This window comes from Sorex fumeus, unplaced genomic scaffold (assembly GCF_029834395.1).
Source record: "Sorex fumeus unplaced genomic scaffold, SorFum_2.1 ptg000043l, whole genome shotgun sequence".
Lineage (NCBI taxonomy): Eukaryota > Metazoa > Chordata > Mammalia > Eulipotyphla > Soricidae > Sorex > Sorex fumeus.
In genome coordinates, this window is record NW_026606100.1 from 32350475 (window position 1) to 32371047 (window position 20573).

At 48.3% G+C, this 20573-nt stretch overlaps 1 protein-coding gene across 1 annotated transcript in view; it reads right to left on the minus strand.

The window, feature by feature from the left end:
* The window catches only part of NT5C2 (5'-nucleotidase, cytosolic II), a 139921-nt gene that overhangs the window by 118511 nt on the left and 837 nt on the right, over positions 1-20573 (minus strand). The window lies entirely within an intron of this gene.

Below are 20573 nucleotides of genomic sequence, written 5' to 3' on the forward strand. Positions count from 1 at the left end.
TGTATAAGAGGCTGGAGAGACAGTACAGCAGGCCAGGAGGTCGGGAGTGTGTCTTGGACATAACCAGCAAAAGCACCACAGATGGTCCCCTGAGTCTGCCAGGAGTGATCCTTGAGCACAGAGTCAGGAGTAAGCCCTGAATCTGCTGGGCATGACCCCAAAAGTGACAACAACAATAAAAGTGACACAGGTTTCGAAAACAACATAAAACTTCTTATGACAGCAAAGAAGAGTTTGCTTAAAGACTTAATCACTTAACTTCCCGTTAATCGTCGATTTCCTCGAGCGGGCGCCAGTAACATCTCCATTTGTCCCTGTCGCGTGCTAGTGTAGCCCAATGGCGTCTGTTCGCTCTAGGAACATGAAGAGCCTCAAACCAATCGTTCATGATCTTGACTAAGAAGTCTGACCATCTTGTAGGTGGGCAGCCACACGGTCTCTTGACATCCCGTGGAATCCAGTCGGTAACAGCTCTAGTCCAGCAGTCGTCTTTAAATCTCATTATGTGACCAGCCCATCTGATTTTTGACACCTTGGCAAATGAGACAGTGTCCCTGATTCTTGATCGTCAACGGATGTCGGAACTTCGGATTCTTTCTCTCATTTGAGTGAAATGTGATATTCCAGCTTCAATGCATGTACTCTAGCATCAGATGCTTAAAGACTAAAAGACTAAAAAAATCAAATCAAACCTGAAGCCGATGAGGTTATTCTGATATACTTCTTTATTCTTTATTGTCTGGTCAGATTAGAAAGTTTACAATCTGTTATTAAAGCTCACCACAGTCTTTTTTCTTTATGATATTGACATTCATTATTATAGTTTAGATAACATATTAATTTAATATTAACATTTACGATCTTAATGTACATAATTATCAACTCAAAGCTGATCGTAATCTTGATGTTATTCCTGCACAGAGCCAGAAGTCAGCCCTGAGCAGCACTGGCACTGTATAGGGTCTCCCTGAGTGCCCCCAGCAGTGATTCTGGATTCTGGGATGCCATCTCTCCCAGCCGGAAGCTCAGCCTTGACTACCCGGCTCCATAACCCAGGGCAGACACAACGTTTCAGTCTATATCCCATGATAGACACAATGTTGCAGTCTATAATCCCACGCAGATACAATGTTGCAGTTTATAACCTCACAATAGATACAATGTTGCCGTCTATGTCCCACAGCAGACACAGTGTTGCACTCCGACAGGAATCCACTCAGCAGCAGGGTGGCTGTCACACCCTAACAGGAACCTGATCCTCGAAAATTCAGAAAAGTATCTGTGGGGGTAAGAAATCACAGAATGCTAATTTAGGGGTGAAGAGATAGGTGAGAAGCAATGGGGACAGGGGTCACGGGACTCAGGTCCATCCGCAGTGTTAAGGAATGATAGAGTTAAATATCTAAACCACAGTCAACACCAAGAAATTGTAAGATTCAACTTTAATAACCAGATTTAAAAGGTGCCTGTTGGAAGAGAGAGAGAGAGAGAGAGAGAGAGAGAAGAAAAGCACCTGCCATAGAGGCAGGCTGCGGGGGTAAGAGAAGGAAACTGGGGACAGTGGTGCTGGGAAATGTACACTGGTGGAGGGAATGGGTGTCGGGACACCATATGACTGAAACCTGAAACCTAATCATGAACAGCTTTGTAAGGTCTATTTATTTCACAGTGATTCAATAAAAAAATTAAATACATAAAAATCAAAGGTGCCTGTCAAGACGGCAAGCTGGGGTTGGGGTGGGGGGCTAGGAGAGGTAAATTTGGGAACGCTGGGGGAGGGAAGTTGACCCTGGTGGCAGGGTCAGTGATGGAATATTGTACGTCAAAAACCCAACTCTGAATGACTTTGCAATTCTAGTACTTTAATAAAATAGTTATTTTTTAAGAAAATAGAAATGTCATAGAGCCCTAAATTATGGCAGGGCCAAGGACACGGCAGCCTTCCTGGAACCCTCACGTGAAACTCTAAACAACTAGTTAGTAACAACAAGACTGGCTGGAATAGCTCCAACAGGAAACTGCACACAGCTGATCTGAGTTTGATCCCCAGCACCCCATATGGTCCTGTGAGCCCCTGCAGGAGAGATCCTTGAGCACAGAGCCAGGAGTAAGCCCTGAGCACCACCAGGTATATTCCCAAAACCAAAATAAAAGATAAAATTTTTGAAAGGCAAGGGCCTTACCTCCTGTGCTACCACCTACCCCCCCCCCCCCCCCAGTATTTCCTTTGTTGGGCATTTGCACCAGCAGACCCTCCAGCCCAGTCGGCATTTCCCAGATCCCCCTGCTCATGGGACGGTGTAGAGCGACGGTGCTCCTGTCCCAAGGCACACAGACGTGGGCCCACTCTGGGCTCAGCCCAGAGCAGCCAGGGCACCCCTGCTGCGCTCCCTCCCAGTCATGGCATAAGTTTCTTTGGGCCCCTGTCAGATGGGCCAGTCGAATTGCTGCAAGCCTAGATTTGAGAGAACCTGTGCGGTGAGTCCTAACTCCAAGGAAAGTGCTCAGAGGGCCAGCAGTCAGAGACATGGATATCACCGTGTTCACTTACAGAAAGAGGGTGGGCCCGGGGTGGGTGGCCGGCTGGTCCAAGTCGGCCGCACCTGGCACTGTGGCGGGCTAAGACTCCACACAGAGCAAGGGCAGAACAAAGGGCGGCTGTGTGCAGCCCAGCCCCAGGGGGAGAACGCCGCCGGGCATGTTTCTGCCCTCACCCTGGGAACTGCGTGGAAGGGACAGGTCTCAGGGTCTGCCTGGCTCCTGGCCCAGAGGCGGGATGCAGGGGGATGGGTGCACTGCTCTTCACTTCCTTTTCCCCCCCACACTAATCCAGTAGGGCTTTGTGAGAATTAAATGCTTCCTAAGTGTTGTTTTTATTCATAAATGTTTTTAATTTTTAATGGGAAGGGGTGCCAGTTTCTCCCAAGTGGTGCTTAGGACACCCAGGGAACACTCCCAGCTACTATGGACCAACTGGGCAGGCGGATCAGTGCAAAGGCCCAAAGGTTTGGTGCAGATCAAGCCCTGAAATGCAAGGGTTACCCAGGAATCTCCCCAGGCCGGGGCTCAGGGGCTTGAGGGCTGCACCAGATGGTGATGGGAGTCATGCATCGCGAGGGATCAAACATGTCCAGGCATGTTAAAGGGCACGTGCTTTAACCCCTGTACCATCTCTCTGGCTCCTCATAAGGACTTTTAGAAGGCAGCTACCAGCATATAACTCCAACGATTATCATTCAGTGAATGTTATATTGCCATTTGGTTTTTGTTTGGAGGACCTGAGCATGTGGCGACGCTCAGGGAATATTCCTGGCTCTGCACTCAGAAACTATTCCTGGAGGTGCTCAGGAGACCATATGGGATGCCAGGCCAGGGACTGAACCTGGGTGGACCACGTGCAAAGAAAGCACCTTATCTGCTATACTATCTCTCTGGCTAAAATTTACCATGTTGACCATAACACGTACAGCTCATTGAGGTTAAGCACATTCAGATGTACAACAGTCTCCACCATACAGCAGTGCCTGAACTTTTTCTTCTCCAACTGAAACTCTACTGGTGGAGTTTAATAATTAGTTATGTAGTTCAATCTTATACTTAGTATTTTTTCTTGGGATGGGGGTTGGGGGAGGGGGAGGGACACAGCCAGTGATGCTCAGGGGTTACTCCTAGCTCTACACTCAGGAATTGCTCCTGGGGAGTAATTGCTCAGAGGACCATACGGGACGCAGGAATTGAACCTGCATCAGCTGTGTGCAAAGTAAGTACCCTACTGGTTGTACTATCACTCCAGCCCCTATGCTATGTAATTTCTATGCTACGATCTCCTTAACAGAGCTGTGGGCTACAGCGGAAGGCAGAGGGTACAGCTTTTATTACTGAGTTCAATTCAGATCCCTTCAGGGAAATTCACTTAAGAGAATTTAAAGAAATTTAAATTTCTGAGAAATTCACTTAACCCTCAATGCCAGCTCCTACTTGGGGCTGATCCTGATCCAGGAGAGGGCTCAGGAGGTGATTAGTACCAGCTTAGATGACTGAGGGGGAGAATGCCAACCTCTATGCAAAGCACCCCCACTGGTTTCAGAATTTATACTGGTGGGCGAATATTCAAGCTCCTAGCTCCAGTTCTTGGCACAAAACAGAAACTCAAAGTTCTGAACGAACGCAGCCTCCAAACTATAGGCAACACCGCCCCCTGGTGGTAGGCAAAAACACTCAGCATCTCCTGGCATGGGAACAAGCTTTACCCCACTTTTCGCCTGAACTGACTCACCATCTCCAGACACTCCTGGGCCTGCCCCTTCAAAGGGCTGTTCTCTCTGCACTCTTTGTAAGCGCTTGTGCACATGCTGATCGCTTCTCCACCAGTGGCCCTCCGGAGCTCCAGGAATCAGTGTGGTGACACGCTCAAACCGCCCTCACTTTCCCAGGCCTCTGCAGAAGGCGCCCAGGCTGTACCTGGTCCGCTGCCTCTCGGATTCACTCTCCAGGGCTCTCTGATGATACTGTCCCGGGTTTCCTGATGCCTCCCACAGTCTTCAGAACATAAACAGAAAAGACAGATTTCCTTAAAAGCCATATACGCTAATGCCCCACGTTCTCTTTCTTTTTGCCCAAGGGCCCCAGTAAGATGCCAGGGCTCAAGCCCAGGTCAGTCGTGTGCAAGGCAAACCCTTTACCCACTCTGGCCCTGAAGCCCCACGTTCATTCCCAGCATTGCATGGTTCCCAGAGCACCCCTGGGAGCAATCCCCAAACACCAAGCTAAGGAGTATCCCCTAAGTACCACTGAGTGTGGCTCCAAAACTTAATAATAACATGAAATGAACAATCTACGGGCTTAGAGGTTTGTGTCAGGTTTGATTTGTACTGTGTCGTCTGTAAGTGAGGCATGAGGGGTGCTAGTTGCCTAGTACCTGCCACCCGTTTATTGCCCAGTGCCAGATGGTGTATGGGAGGATGTGCTGCCTTATTCTGAACATGGTTTTAAAAAGACAAGATATGTGGGGGCTGGAGCGATAGCACGGCAGGTAGGGCATTTGCCTTGCATGCAGCCAATCTGGGTTCTATCCCCAGCATCCCATATGGTCCCCCAAGCACCCCAGAAGTAACCCCTGAGCATCGCCAGGTATGGCTCCAAAACCAGAAAAAAAAGACACAATATGTTAAGGAAGCATTAATTTTATTTAAGACTGACCTGTACTAAACCTCAGCTATTAATTTCTGGGTCTGAGAGCCATTACACAGCCTAAAAACCTTAGATTCCATCTGAGTGAAATGGGGGTAGTATGAGAATCCAATGGAACTAATTCTAAAAACGCTCTTGGTAAGTCACACCTGCAAGTTTGCCACAGGTGTCAATGACCTCTCCTTTCCCTTAAAAACAGAATGTAGGGGCTGGAGCAATAGCACAGCGGGTAGGGCGTTTTATGCCTTGCACGCGGCCGACCCTGGTTCGATTCCCAGCATCCCATATGGTCCCCCGAACACCGCCAGGAGTGATTCCTGAGTGCAAAGCAAGGAGTAACCCCTGAGCATCGCTGGGTGTGACCCGAAAAGCAAAAACAAAACAAAACAAAAACAAAACAGAATCTAGGGGCTGGAGAGATAGCAGACTGGCTAGGCACTTGCCTTGCACCTGGATGACCCAAATTTGATCCCCAGCACCATATCTGGTCCCTTAAGCCCAGGGCCCAGATCCCTGAGCACTGAATCCGGAGTAAGTCCTGAGCACTGTTGGATGTGGCTCAAACACCAAATACAAACATCCCCCCCACAAGTCTGGCACATTCTCTACCTCAGAGACTCACTCACAACTCAATTCACTTCTCTCTCTCTCTCTCTCTCTCTCTCTCTCTCTCTTTCTCTCTCTCTCCTGTCCCCTTCTCCCTTTATCTTTCTCTAAGCAAATTTCTTTAAATTAAACTAATTTACTTAAAAACAAAAAACCAGGACCGGAGCAATAGTGCAGCAGCCACCTGGGGTTCTATCCCCAATATTCCATATGGTCCCCTGAACACCCCGCCAGGAGTAATTCCTGAGTGCAGAGCCAGGAGTAACCCCTAAACGTTGCTGGGTGTACCCCTCTCCCTCCAACAACAACAACAACAACAAAAGCATAAAAAAAATAAAAGCAAAGGCCAGAGAGAGGTGTTTAGGCACTGGCATTGCTAGTGGCTGAGACCCAGGTCCTGACTGCCTGCACCACATAGGGTTCCCTGAGCACCACCAGGGGTCACTCCTGAGCACAGAGCAAGGAACAGCCCCTGAGCGCTGCCTGCCGTGGCCCGCCCCCGTCTCCTCCAAATAAGAAGAGCAGAGTCTGGTCAGTCCCCAGGCCAAGCTAAAAGCAATTCTGCTTAAAGAGCAGAGCAACGCCAAAATTAAAGAAACTTGTTTTTCTCAAGTTTTTCAGGCAGTGATTCTGACAGTGAAGATGGTGAAAAGGGAAAAAAGCAAGTTATTTCCGAAAACTCCGTACAGAAAAACCAGTACAAATGCCTGGTTCCAGGGCTGTGTCCTCCATTCTCATCCTCGAATGAGTAGCTGAGCGCGCCATGGGCTGCAGACCGGGGGGGACGCCGATGCAGGCCATCGAAGGGAAGTCCGTGGACAGAGAGAATGCTGACTGGATCCAGAAGTGAAACGAAGCCAGGAAGAAGGAGAAGGCGTTTCTTAGCGTCCTAACAGACAATGCGGGAAAGAACACTGGGAAGCCAGAGCTGGATGAAGTCTTAATTGTTTTAATCTATTACATTGGCTTTTGTGTTCTAAATGTTGTGTCCCAAGCTATTGTACACTAAGATTGCAGAACAATTTAATCAATATGAACTTTTTATGCGGGGGTGGGGGGTGAGGGTGCACGCCCAGAGATACTCAGAGGCATTGAGGGGCTCTGAGCTCACAGATGACTCCTGGTAGGGCTCCGAATCAAACTCAGGTTCGCTGCATGCAAAGCAAGTCTCTTACCCCTGTACTCTCTCTCTCTCCTCTGCATCGGAACTTCTGCAGACCCAAAGAATTACAGCTTCTGCAGACCCAAAGATGAATACTGTGGGTTTTTAAACATGCATTCTTTCAAATGTCTGAGTAAATCTATTTGTCAACTTGATTAAGGAAAAAAAAAAAACTGCTTTGTGTCCACTACCTATTGTAAAACAAAATGATGTGATATCATCTTATCTTGGGGTAAGGGTGTTTAGGCTACAACTGGCAATTCTTCAGAGACTACTCTTGAGAATGTGCTCAGGAATGACCCCTGGCAATGCCAGGGGACTGTGTGGATCTGGGGATCAAATTGGAGTTGGCATGCAAGGCAAATATCTTACCTTCTGTGCTATCTCTCTGACCCATTACTTTTTGGGGGGGTATGCCCGGCAGTGCTCAGGAACTGTATGTAATTTGGGCGGACTGAGCTGGGTCAACCTCACACAAGGCAAATACTTAACCTCTGTACTATCTCTCTAGTCCCTCACATATCCGTATGTCAAAACTAACACAAAACAAACCATAGCATGCTGAGACCACATAACATGCTAGTTTACAAATGTGGTGCTATTGGAAAGAATTTTTTTATTTATGTGGAGGGGACAGTCCCAGCAGCGAATGGGGGTCACCAAGGCTACATCTGACCATGCTCGGGGACCACAAGGAATCAGCATGTCACACAGGCTTTGCCTGTGCACTGTCACTTGAGTCACATTCCTGGCCCTTGTCAAAAATGGGCAACCTGAATCTGCATGAGAAAGTCTCAAAGACAAAACAATTGGTCTGAATGCCTGATTACCTCAGTGTAATAAACTGTCCACTGTCCACCGTCCTCCTGTTGTTCACTGATTTGCTTGAGTGGGCCCAGTAATGTCTGCATTGTGAGACTTGTTTTTACTATGTTTGGCATATCAAATACGTCATGGGTAGCTTGCCAGGCTCTGCCATGCAGGAGAGATACTCTCGGTTGCTTGCCAGGCCCTCCGAGAGGGGTGGAGGAATTGAACCCAGGTTGGCTGGGTCGGCCACATGCAAGGCACATGCACTACCCGCTTTGCTAGCACTCCAGCCCAGTGTAATAAAAAAAAGAATAACAGAAAAGTAAATAAAAGGCAGAAGAACTATCCTAGATTCAAAGGGATGAAGGATTACACGTAACAGTCAAATGCCATGTACGGACCCAAAAACAATCCCCCCAAACTACTGTAAAGGACCACAGTACAGAAGTGCCTTGGACAGCCTCGTGGATGCCAAGTCTCCCCAGGACACAGGTGTTGGGGGAGGAGCACAGTCAGCACCTGAGGAGATGCTCACTGAAGCCGGGGAGCGGAGCTGTGCCAGCACCTCCTGGGTCAGTGTCCAGGGAGAGACGGTACATGCAGGCAGGCAGTAAGTGCCAACATGGCAAAACCACTGCAGAGCGATTCCAGCCTAAGGGACCGGCACTGTACTATTCATAACTTCTCTGAAGGTCTGATACTTTTGTGTGCGTGTGGAGGAGGGCATACCCAGCGGCGCTCAGGGGTTACATATATTCATATATTTAAAAATATTCTAGTTACTCAGTTTTATATTTATTCTATTTATCAACTTCTAAAAATATAATATCGCTTTCTTTTTTCTCTCTTTTTGTTTATTTTTTGGTTTTTGGGCTACACCTGATAGTGGTCAGGAATTACTTTATACTAACTCTCTGGTGCTTCTCTTTCCCCCTCTTCTTCCTCCCCCCTACCCCAACCCCCCATCCCCATGCTCTTCAGTTCACTGTCTTTCTCACCATTTCTGAGGACCCTGGTAAGTTCTAGAAACCCTTTGCTCCAAGCTCTTCATCTACTACCAGGGAGCCAACTCAGGGGAGTCACAGACATGAGGGAGAATCCAGCACTCAGGGGCTGCTCTGCCAGAGTACTCACTGCTGGGGGACCATGAGGTGCTGGGGCTCGAACCCAGATCTCCTCTATGTGCTCCAGCCCACTGCGCCATTATGTCAGGCCTCATACATCTTTTATTGTTTTTTTTCTCTTTGGGGGGGACGGGTCCCACCTGGCGATGCACAGGGGTTACTCCTGGCTCATGCACTCAGGAATTACTCCTGTCAGTGCTCAGGGCACCATATGGGATGCTGGGAATTGAGCCCGGGTCAGCCACATACATTTTTTAAATAGTTTTCCTGGACTGCTGATCTATGTGGCCACAGCTGGTGGTACTTAAGGAATACTCCTGGCAGAGGGCGAGGGATCATCTGGAGCCAGAGACTAAACCCAGGACTCCTGCATGCAAAGCATGGGTTCCATTAGGTGAGACTGGAGAGATAATACAGGGTTAAGCAGGGCTTAAGGTGCATATCCTGTGTTTGGCAAACTCCCATTTGATCCCTGGAACTGCGTATGATCCCCCCAAGCACCCCAGGAGTACCTTTGAACACTGCTGGGTGTGGCCCAAACGTCCTCCCAAATAATAAAAATGAAGATCCATCAGGGCCAGGACTGTGGCTCAGTGGCAGAGAGTACACACCAGTGACTGGAGCCCTGGGGTCAATCCCTAGAGCCACAAGACATGGTCCAGTATATCCATCACTGCTCTTTAACTGCAATGTTTTTAGTTCGCTTTTTTTTTTTTTGGCTATAGTTGGTTGTGCTTAGGAATTAATTATTGCTGACTCTGTCCTCAAGGGTCACTCCTGGCAGTGCTCAGCAGTGCTCAGGGGACCTGCAGTTATCAGGGAACTGGACCTGGGCTTCTCACCAGCGAAGTATGTGATTACCTTTATTGATTTATTTTGTTTTGGGGGCCACTCTGCACTTAGGAATGACTTAGGAATGACTTAGGAATGACTACTCCTGGCTCTGAGGACCATATCAGATAGGACCTGTATTGACTGCATGAAAGGCAAGTGTCCTTCCCAGTGTACTATCTCTGAAGCCCTGGTCTGGTACACTTTAGTTGTGGTGCTTACACATACTTAGTTTCTGTGTATTGGAGGTCATAAACTTTGTGGCGCTTGGGATTTTAAAGGGCAACTGATGGGATAATAGTTGGCATGTTGTGTGGTGTTGAGGGTTAAACTTGTAGTCTTGTGTCTGCAAAGAAGGCACTGTTAATACTATCAGATTTTATATTTATTTACTTATTTTTTGGGGGCAGGGAGTTCATATTCTGAGGTAATCAGGGATTACAGATATTTCAGGGATCAGTAATTTTACTCTTGGTAGTACTCAAGGGATCGTTCAGTTCCAGAATCCAACCTGGGACTCCTGCATGAAAAGCCTATAATCCAGCCAGTTGATCTCTCTGGCCCTGTTTATTTATTTATTAGTTTTTTGGGTGTGATCCCCAAAATTCAACTCTTGGGATAAATGTAAGATAATTGGTGTACTTCTGAGCTATAGTTCTAATCCTCAATTTATGAGATTTTTTTTATGACATCTGATTATCTCATTCCTACTTTGGACAAACTTGCAGGCTATCGAATGTAGCCTGCCCACAGGGCAGAGTCTGGCAAACTCCCCGTGGCGTACCCAATATGCCAAATACCAGTAACAATGATGGGTCTCATTCTCCTAAAGAGCCTTGAATATAATCTCAGGGCTAGGATGAAAGAGACGTTACTGGGGCCTACTCGAGGCAATCAACGAATAACAGGATGATGAAAATGAAAAAATGAAAATGATTTATTTTGTTTTGGGGGCCACTCATGGCAGTGCTCCGGTGTCACTCCTGGTTCTGCACTCAGGAATTACTGCTGGTGGTTCTCAGGGAGACCTTATGAGATGATGAGGATTGAACCCCAGTCAGCCAAGTGCAAGGCAAGTGCCCGATGTGCTGTACTATAGCTCCAGGCCCCAGCAATGACCTTTAGTGGCATTTTAAGAGGGGGAGGGGGAAGAGGGGGAAGAACGTAGGGGAAGGGAGAAGAAGGAGGAGGAGGAGGAGGAGAAGAGGAGGAGGAGGAGGAGGAGGAGGAGGAGAAGCTTATTCATGTTTTTGTTCTGGTTTGGGTTTTTGGTGGTGCTGGGTTTTCTCTGGCCCCCGTGTACATTTTTTTTAACCACACACAGAAGGGCGCCCGGAGGAGTGAAGACAGCTGGCCCCCAGCGCTGCCTCGGCTCTTCAACCATCTCTCCCTTGCCTCTCTCCCTTGCTCTGTGTATCCATTTGGAGAATGGAGGTCAGAGAACCTTGCAAAGTGTGTGAGGAACAATGAGCAATGCCAGTGAATCTCGGGGCCACCTGCTGTGCATGCTCACAGAAAAGGACCCCGGGTCTCTTTGTCTGCTTAGGAAGTGTGAAGCATCTTCTCTGACAGGTGCGCTGGTAGGAGCAGGGTGATGCCCACATGCTCTGCTCCCCTACCTCACCCTGCCGTATGGGGTTCCCATATGTGCATGGAGACCAGCTCTGACGAACATCCTCACTGAAGCTGGACTCCCTTGTTTGTCTTCCTAGAACCAGTCTCTTGATCCTCTTCCCAGAATATATGTGATTCAGGTTATATCTCTAGCCAAGGAGGGAAAAGAACATGATTCTCGAAAAGGTGCAGAGTTGCCCTGGGGGAGTTTTCCAGGCTCGATAGAGATGAGGGATACTGGGGAAGGAGCCCCCTGCTGCTCCCACAGCGGGGCAGGTGATGACCCTCAGGGATCTGCCTACTGCAGTTCTTTCTCCGGGCACTCGCAAAGGCAGGTGGACCAAGAGTTCTCAGATTCAAAATCATCTGCCAGGGGCCAGAGAGATAGTCCAGTGGTTAGGGCATTTGCCTTGTATGTGGCTGATGCGAATTTGATGCTCAGCACCCTCTATGGTTGCCCAAGCCCTAACAGGAAAAATTCCAAGTGCAGAACCAGGAGTAAGTCCAAGTACCATTGGGTGTGGCTCCAAAACCAAAAACCAACCAAACAAGCAAACAAAGAAACCACCTGCCATTCTGTAAAGTTGTTAAAAGCAGGACTCACTGGAAGAGCTGTGAGCTGCCCGAGATCCTGAAGGCCAGGACGCAAGTCCCCCTGTGTCCTCTCAACCTGGGCCCTGGACACTCTGATTCATCCTAATTCAGGATTCAGAAGATGTGATGGAAGAAATAACTCTGAGCAAAAGGCAGAGAGGAGGGGCTGGAGCAATAGCACAGTGGGGAGGGCGTTTGCCTTGCACGCAGCCAATTCGGGTTCTATCCCCAGCAACCATATGGTCCCCTGAGCACTGCCAGGAGTAATTCCTGAGTACAGAGCCAGGAGTAACCTCTGTGCATCGCCGGGTGTGACCCGAAAAAGAAAAAAAATGGCAGAGAGGAGGGAACAAGGACACAGAAACAGATGCGTTACCACTAGGCTCAGGCAGCCAGAGACTGCAAAGGCCAAAACACAGCAACTTTCGTTGTGATTTTATCTTCAAAATAAGAATGGCCAGGGGCTGGAGAGATTGTACAGTAGGTAAGGCACTTGCCTTGCATGTGTCAATCCCCGACACCATATATGGTCCTCCTAGCCCCGCCAGAAGGGATCCCTGAGTGCAGAGCCAGGAATAAGTCCTGAGCACAGCCAGCTGTGTCCCAAAAACAAAAAAAAAAGAAAAAAGTAATAACAATGGTGGCTAAGAAATCCCTGATGTCCTGCACAAAGATACGAAGCAAATGGAAGGGAATCAATGCTGTACATTAAAAAATGCAAAACAGAAGCTGGAAAGATAGTACAGGAGGCAGGGCACTAGCCTTGCATGTGAAACCCAAACCATGTAAAAAACTGTAGAGCAAAATTACCACGACACAGGGCAGAGCACTTGGTTTGTGAGCCTGAGGTGGGACATTCACTCCCCAGCACCACCCACAACCCTGAGGTGGGACAGGTACTGCTGCCCCTGGGATCCCAATAAAGCCTGGGGCCTTGAAACTTCAAAACCAAGTGTGCAAGCCCAAGATCACTGCAGCCAACATGTGCGCCAGGGGCGAGAGGCAAGATTATGCCCTTAAAGTTCATCAACAAAAACAACCAATATCCCCCCAAAAATGGGGAGAGTGATAAAGAGACAATTCCCCCAAAATGACACCAACGGCCAATAGGCATATGGAAAAAATGCTCATTTCACTGATTATCAGGGAAATGCAAATCAAAACAGCTGTGAGGTGTCACCAGGGAGAATAGTCTGTATCCAAAAGAGCGGAAACAGGAAGTGCTGGGGGGGGGGGGTGGGAGAAAAAGAAACTCATCAACTTCTGAGGAACCTGGTTCCCAACCTCTCTGGAAAATGGTCTAGAGACTTCTCAAAACTTTCAGAATAGAGCTACCATACAGGGACCAGAGGAACTGTACTGCAGGTAGGACATTTGTACTGCCTGCAGCTAACCCGGGTTAATTCCCAGCACTCTATATAGTTTCCTGAGCACCACACCGCCAGGAGTAATTTCTGAGTGCAGAGCCAGGAGTAACCCCTGAGCATTGCTGGGTGTGACTCACCACTCCCCCCCGCAAAATGTAAAAACATTAAAAAAAAAGTTGCACACTGGTGCTTTCACTGCATAATTTACAATTGCCAAGATGTGGAAAAAATCCAAGTGCCCAACAATGGATGAGTGGATAAATGAACTATGGAATGCACACACCATGGACTACTATTCAGCCATGAGAAATAATGGAAACTTCCCCCACTCCCACCCCGCAGCATGGATGGAAAATCATGCTAAGTGACATGAGTCAGAAAGGAGAGAGACACCAGATGATCTCACTCATGTGCAGAATATGAAGAAACAAAGGAAGGGCCAGAAAGATAAGATGGGGGCAAGTCACCTGCTTTGCACATGTTGACTCTGGTTCTATCTCTAGGATCCCATACAGTTCCCCAAACACTGCCAGGAGAGATTCCTGAGCACAGAGTCAGGAGTAAACCTTGAGCACTGTTGGGTGGGGCCAAAAAAATTCAGGGAGGGAAGGGGAGGGGAAATGATTAGTCAATCCCCAACCTGAAATATGTCCCACGGAACTGTGATCTGAGAGTGCTGGGGGGTGAGGAGGAAGGAAGTGACGTGGGATAGCATGCAGGGGTCCTGGCACCCTGGGGTGCATGGTGCTTATTGCTGGCAACACTACAAATATTTAAAACAATTAAAAGGACAGTGATGGGGGGGGGTTCACAAATATTGGTGGTATTGGAGGTATGGAACTTTGTCCATCAAAACCATAAATAATAACAATTGCATGTATGTTATGTAAACTATAATAAAATTAAAAACTAGAGAGCCAGAGGGATCATTACAGAGGGTTAAGGCACCTGCCTTGCATGTGGCCAACCAACCTAGGTTTGATCTCCAGCACCACGTATGGTTCCCTGAGCACCGCCAGGACTGGCACAGAGCCAGGAGTAAGCCCTGATCACAACTAGGTGTGACCCCCAAACATGCAAATAAAACTTTAAAACTGAAACAAAGAAAAAACAAAATGTGTGTGAGCACCATTAACTAACACATGCACCCCCCAGAGTGCAAGTATTGGGACACTGCAACCAGCACTTCCGGCTGTCGGCTGTTGAGGTAACAGAAAGGGGAGGGAGGGAAAGAAATGGATTCATTCTACTTTTGGTTTTGGGGCCACACCTGGCGGTGTTCAGGTGTGCAATAGCACAACGGGTAGGGCATTTGCCTTGCATATAGCCGACCCAGGTTCGATTCCTCTGTCTCTCTTGGAGAGCCCAGCAAGCCACCGAGAGTATCCCGCCTGCACGGCAGAGCTTGGCAAGCTTCCCGTGGCATATTTGATATGCCAAAAACAGTAACAATAAGCCTCACAATGGAGACGTTACTGGTGCCCACTTGAGCAAATCGATGAACAACGGGAGGACACATAAAAATAGTTTAATCTTATTCTGGGGTGGCGGTGGTGGTTTTGGGGTCACACCTGCAGTGCTCAGGGGATACTCCCATCTCTGAGTCACTTCCATGCGGTGCCAGGTATTGAATCCAGGGTGCCATGCGGTGCCAGGTATTGAATCCAGGCCTGCTGCTTGCAAAACCTGCACTCAAGCCTTCTGAGCTATTCCTCTGATCAGATTCATCTTTTTTTTTTTTAAAGACAAACCACACCCACAGTTCTAGGAGTCACCAGGGCCACAGCTGATGGTCTCCAGAGGCCCAGGCCGTGCTGGGGGACTGAGCCAGAACTCACAAAGCAGGGTGTGTGTTCTACCAACTGAGCTGCCTTCTGGCCTCCAAAACAGCTTCATATTTATGGACAATGAAACAACTATGACTTTGCTTTAGGTTTTTTGTTTGGTTGTTTATTTGGTTTTTGGGCCACACCTGGCAGTGCTCAGAACTTACTATCCTGAGTCTACCAGGATTGATCTCTGAGCACAGAGCCAGGAGAAAGCCCTAAGCATCACTGGGTGTGGCTGAAAGCAAAACAAAACAAAAATTAAATTAGCAGGGCCTGGGAGACAGCTCAAAAGGCTGACGCATGTACTGGGCACCAGGTTTGACCCTGGTCACAGAGTGACTCCCAAGAACTGCCCAGAGTAGCTCTGGAGCCCTCCGCACCCCAGCGATCCCCTCCACCAAATTCAATGAACCAAACTGCTGTAGTCCTGGCAGCTAACATACAGCCACAGTTCCCTGAATGGTAAATGCAGCACTTAAAATACTAACGGGGGTGGGGGGGGAGTGTTTGGGGGTGGGGTAGGGAGCAATACTACAGCAGGGAGGGTGTTTGCCTGGCATGTGGCTGGCACGGGTTCAATCCCCAGCATCCATACCACTTTTGTTGCAAGTGTCAACAAAAATGACGACATTTGTCAGAAGTAGAGCTCTTGCCTGAGGCCCTGAGTCTGGTTCCCCCACACCCTAAATATAAAAATGAATAAACAAAAATAAGATGATATTCCTAATAGACTGTCTCTTCTGACCTCTATATGCTACTTACAGAACACGCTGGGGTTTCCCTAGCTGTGAGGGAAGGAAAGAGAGATACTGAACAATCAGCCAAAGTTGAAAGAGTTTTTACAAAGCCGATCATTGATACAATCCTAGATTTGGATGATACTTTTATTTTTACTCATTTTATCCATATTAAACAATTTTCCTAACTTTTTATTTTGTAAAATTTCAATCTAACAAGGGTCATGCAATACACATGTACAGCCTCACCTAGATTCATCATTAACTTTTGTTTTGTTTTTTGGGGGGCCACACCTGGTGATGTTCAGGAGTTACTCCTGGCTCAGCACTCAGGAATTAAACCTGGTGGTACCTGGTGGTGTCAGGGATCAAACCCCAGTAGGCTCATGCAAGGCAAGAGCCCTTCCCGCTGTCTGTACTATCACTCTGGTCCCTGTCACCATTAACTTCTACATTTGCTTTCTCTCCTCTCTGTCTGAGGGCACAAACCATCTGAGAGTACGTTATATAAATCATGACACTGAGACTATAAATGTGTCAGAATGTATCTACAAAGAACATCTGCCTATTTATATTTCTTCAAAGAGCTTTTTCTTGCCTTGAAGTAAAAGACTTACAAGTTGCAAAAATAATACAGAAAGTTCCCAGGTACCATTCACTCAACTCCACAATGATGATACCTTACATAACTAGAGTACATGAACACAACCAATACAATGATATTACACAGCTAATGACGTCAGCTACATACCTTCCCAGGGTTAACTCCATCTTTCTCTTCCCTCTCCTCACTTTCTCTCTAACTCCATGAATTCCATAGAGGCTGGAGACAGCTCAGAGCATTTGCCCTGCACGTGTGAGGCCCTGGGTTCCTTCCCCAGCCCTGAAACACAAAACACCAAAAACTCTCCTAAGGATTATAAACCAATGTCAATTTGTCTGGGGTGGGGGGCTATACCCGGCTGTGCTCAGGGCTTCCTCCTGGCTCTGTACCCAAGAGTCATTCTTGATGGTGCTCAAAAAAATGTGTGTGGTGCCAGGGGTTGAACTCAGGTCAGCCATGTGCAAAGCAAGAACCTGCCAGCCCATCTCCCAGACCCAATAGATCAATTTTTAGAGGCTTCTAGGGTTGCCCTTCCATAATCGCAACTCAGGCGCTCAAGGATTACTCGTGGCAGGGTCAGGGTGCCAGGAATTGAACCTGGGTCAGCTGTGTGAAAGTCAAGTGCCCTACCTGCTCTATCACTGCAGTCCCTCAGTTTTCTAAAAGAGCCAAGAGCTCAGGCAAGTTTGGGAACCGCTACTACACACTGAGAATGTTCTATACATTGTCACATAGTAACATCTGATATCAGTGTTTTCCACTCAGCAATGCCCTGTTTCTTCAGGATCTCACACCTGCATGACTTGTACAAGAGCTACACCCTGGACCCTTGGCTGAAGGGTTTTATTTAATTCTTACTTTGTGGTTCTGGGGATCATGGGAGGACCTCACACATGCAAGGCAAGCAAGTTCTGTCACTGAGCTATATAGCCCCAGCACCCCAGCCTTTCCCATCAAGTGCTCTGAAACCCCAATTCAGTGGGTTGGGGTAAGGCATGAAAATATAAATTTAAACTCCCTGGTAACTTTGTCTCTCTTTTTTTTTTTTTTTTTGGTTCGGAGCTACACGTCTGTGCTCAGTCAATGCTTACTGCTGACTGTGTTCAGGAATTACTCCTGGCAGGGCTTGATGGACTATATGGGATGCCAGGGACTGAATCTGGGTCAGCCACAGGCAAGGTGAACACCCTACCCACTACAGTACCCCTCCAGTCCCTCCCAGGTACTTTTAATGATCAGCCATGTTTAGAGACCACTTAAGTGAATGGATTTACTGCAAAGTTATAGAGGAAAAAATTAAGGCCCAGGAAACAAAAGTGGCATGTGCAAAGTCCCATGGTTAAGAACCCTGGCATAAGACTAGATGTCTCAGAAAGAGACATTTTCCAAAAGCCTCTCTGCCACTGCCAGGCCCAACAGCTAAGAAATTGCTTAAGAGGGCAGAGCAAAAGACAAAGCCTCGAAAGCTGGGAGGGTGGTGAGCACTGCCAAAGACTGTGGGGGAGGCCACAGGGCTGGGGCTACAGGGAGAACCCAGGCACCATCAGCCAAAGTGTCTGCGGCGCCTGAGTCCCACATCAGAGGAAGAAGACAGGGACTCTGCAAAGGGCCGGCTCTCCCTCAGGAAACCCAGCCAGCTGGAAGGAATTGTGGTTTGAGGCTCAGCCAAGATCCCTCCCTTGTAATGCCGCTTGATGCTGAAACGATGAAAGCCAACATCTGGGCTGGGGTGGGATGCCAACAAGGAGACGAGAATGTCCTTCAGTGGAGTGTCTCAGAGAAGCTTGTGGACCTTGCAAAATGCAGCCCACTGGAGGTGTTTCCAGAACCCACCCTCTTTCATCCACATTCAAGCCCTTTGGAGTATGTGTGCTGCCAAAGCAAGCGCTTATTCAAATGTTCACTCTCCTCCTCCATGTAAATGATGCTTTTGGAATATTGCTTCTGCTGGAGGATGGACCGAGAAAATAAAGTGAAACCCTAACCTATACATTCTGCTAGTTAAGTAGCCCTGATTGAAATGGAAATGAGGGTTAAATGAGATTGAAACTGTGCCTCCCCTCCACCACCACCAAGTAAGGTAAAGGTAAAGGCCCTCCCGTTGATCGTCGATTTGCTCGAGCGGGCCCAGTAACGTCTCCATTGGAGACTTTTGTTGTTACTGTGTCTGGCATATCGAACACTCTCGGTAGCTTGCCGGGCTCTCCGAGAGGGGCGGAGGAATCGAACTCGGGTCGGCCATGTTGGCCGCGTGTAAGGCGAACGCCCTACCGCTGTGCTATCGCTCCAGCCCTTATTTTCTAATAACCTGTGGTTGTTTCCATTAAATTACTCTTACCCTGGCCCTGGTACCATGTTCTCTCTCCAAAGGAGAAGTCTTTCCTTGAGGCCTGGGTGGGGTCGGGGGATAGTTTCCTGAAATCCCAGCACTAAACTCAACCATATCCTGTGGTGGTAGGAGTAAAGCCGTGGCCCTTTATTTAAGAGGACGATGATGACAAACCCAAACACCGAATGGGCCCCGTATACCTCTTCAGTTTACACAGCACCACCACAAGCAGCCACTGGAGTTTTTCAGGACCCTGGAGAGGTACTGTTACAGCCACCCACTGAGTGGCTGAAGCCACATTCAAACCCACCCTTTCCACTCTATTAACCAACCAGCCTGCCACTTTGCCCTCTATTAATCCTCTTCAGAAGCCTCCTTAGGCTTATCCTAGCTGCACAGAAACTAATGAGAGTCCAAGAGTTTCACTGCTCTAATAAGTAGAATTACGCAGTGAGGAAAGAAAGTATGATGGAGGCCAGATACAACAGGTAGGGTGTTTGCCTTACATGTGGCTGACATGAACTCAATCCTCAGCACCCCAGATGCCCCTGCACTGTGCCTGCCAGGAGTGATCCCTGAGTGCAGAGCCAGGAATAAGCCAGAAGTATCACCAGTGTGGCCCAAAAATGAAAAGAAAAGAAAGCATAATAGCCAGCAGCCTTCGGCAGAGTTGCAGCTGAGCCCATGGAAAGCAGCATCATAAAGAGTGAATAGAAAGAGGTCACTCCCTGTGAAAGGAGTGACACATGGCCAGTGGGGAGGATGAACAGCAGTGCTAGAACCGGGTCAGTACTCATCTCTGCCTCACCTCATCACGGAGTGCTGAGTCTGGAGGGGTCAGAATTGAATCCTTCCAGCTCATATTTGGGTCAATAAAAAGGAACCAGGGGACCATGCTGTGGCCTGGCCTGATCCATAGGTCAGTCCACGGTCCCCTAAAATTTCCCTTCCCCTTCCTTAAGTAGCCTGTCTCAGACACTATTTCCTCCTGGGAAAGGAAAGCAACTTAGAAAGTTACACATCTGAGAGGCCAAAATCCAGAAAAGTATCCGTCTGGAATCCTGTATTCTAATCAAAGTTCTCCTACTCCCTCTCAAAGCCACCACCACATCTTAGGAGCAAATATCCACCACAGACCCTCCAAGAATGTCTTTTCAGGGACCAATTATATAGGGGGTAGGAAGCTTGCCTTGCAAGCAGCTGACTTGGGTTCAAATCCCTGAAACCCATATAGTCCCCAGAGCACTGCCAGGAGTGATCCCTAAGCTCAGAGCCAGGAGTAGCCCTGAGCACAGCCCGATATGGCCCCCAAACCAAAACCAAGAATGTCTTTCCAGGGGTCCTGAGCGGTAGCACAGCAGGTAGGGCGTTTACCTCGAATGCTGCCGGGCAGGGTTGATCTCAAAACCCCATATGGCCCTTCTAGCCCGCCGGGAGTAATCCTTGAGTGCAGAGCCAGCAGTAACACCAGGTGCTCCCTCCCTCCAAAAAAGAACATCATTCCAGATCCATTACTGGATACCCCCACCAGTAAATAAAGGTTCATCCTCTTCCACGCTTTTCCACCCTGATGGTCAATCCATGTGTAAAAGGGGCTCTCGCAGTCAGATGAGGTTTTACAAAGCCCGGGATCCCCACTCCCCGTGGGACGGGAGGGATAAAGGAATCAGGAAGGTGGGAGGATGCAATGCGGAAGAGCACTTCCTCCAAGGCGGGCGGGGACGCCTCCCTTCTGCCCACTGCAGACATGCCAGCTCCTTCCCCCATCACCTCCCG